Source organism: Halyomorpha halys, unplaced genomic scaffold (genome assembly GCF_000696795.3).
Source record: "Halyomorpha halys isolate HHAL.00 unplaced genomic scaffold, Hhal_1.1 Scaffold343.1, whole genome shotgun sequence".
NCBI lineage: Eukaryota > Metazoa > Arthropoda > Insecta > Hemiptera > Pentatomidae > Halyomorpha > Halyomorpha halys.
Genome location: NW_027109758.1, coordinates 226,327 through 227,228, shown reverse-complemented (window position 1 = coordinate 227,228; position 902 = coordinate 226,327). Strand labels below are relative to the sequence as shown.

Sequence of the window (902 nt, the reverse complement as noted above, 5' to 3'; positions counted from 1 at the left end):
GAGCAATGGTAAAACACCTTTTAATGTGGGAAGATGTTCCCGCCAAAGTTTTATACCTTCATTAGGGCTAATAAAAAAAATGATACTATGAAAGTATAAAAGAAAAGAATAAATGGATCAGTGATTTGAGAAACATATCATTTCCAAAAATATGAAGGAAAAATCAAGTATTGAACTTAAAAAGCAGGTATTCGATAGTTGCATTAGTCCAGTAGTCACTTATGGATGCCAAGCATGACTATAGCTCAGGAGAAGAAATTACAGAAGTGGCAAAATAATATTGGAAGTAGCATTGTGAATGTGAGGAAAAGAGATCGAATAAAAAATGGTTGGATCCAGAAAGAAAGATAACTAACTGGTAAGTAAGAAGTAACTGGTAAACTTAAGATGACAAGATTGAGCAAATGGAAATGGGCAGGGTGCGTGGTCCTTCGGTGCGAAGATTACAGATGGTCGAAAATTTCCACAGAATGGACTCCATAGAACCTTCAAAGAAGAGGAGGACGTCAAAAGAAAAGATGGAGCAATATGTTCAAGAGGATGGCAGGACCCCTCTGGTGGAGAGCTGCTAGGGACAGGGATGTCTGGAAGAAGAAATAGAAAGAACTTGCCTCCCAATAGGGCTGGGTACACCGGGAAGTGCTGACTATTACTCCTGAAAGGGAAGGCCTATGCACGAAATTTTCTATCAAAATTTCAGGAAATTTTATCTATCAAAATAACAGGAAAATTTCTACCACTTTCTACACTACTACAGAACCGTAAAATCACTTATAAGCTCTTATTGTAAGGACAGAACAAATGCTAGACACAAAGTTCAAGCGGAAGGAAAGAAGTGGGAGAGCCTACTGCATAAGGATAAACGAATCCCCGGCAATCTTAGCAGAGCTGAGAGAGTGGCT

At 38.9% G+C, this 902-nt stretch overlaps 1 protein-coding gene across 1 annotated transcript in view; it reads right to left on the bottom strand.

The window, feature by feature from the left end:
* LOC106681498 (serine/threonine-protein kinase 11-interacting protein) overlaps positions 1 to 902 on the bottom strand; it is a gene marked incomplete in the record, with an annotated part of 22,765 nt that overhangs the window by 3,828 nt on the left and 18,035 nt on the right.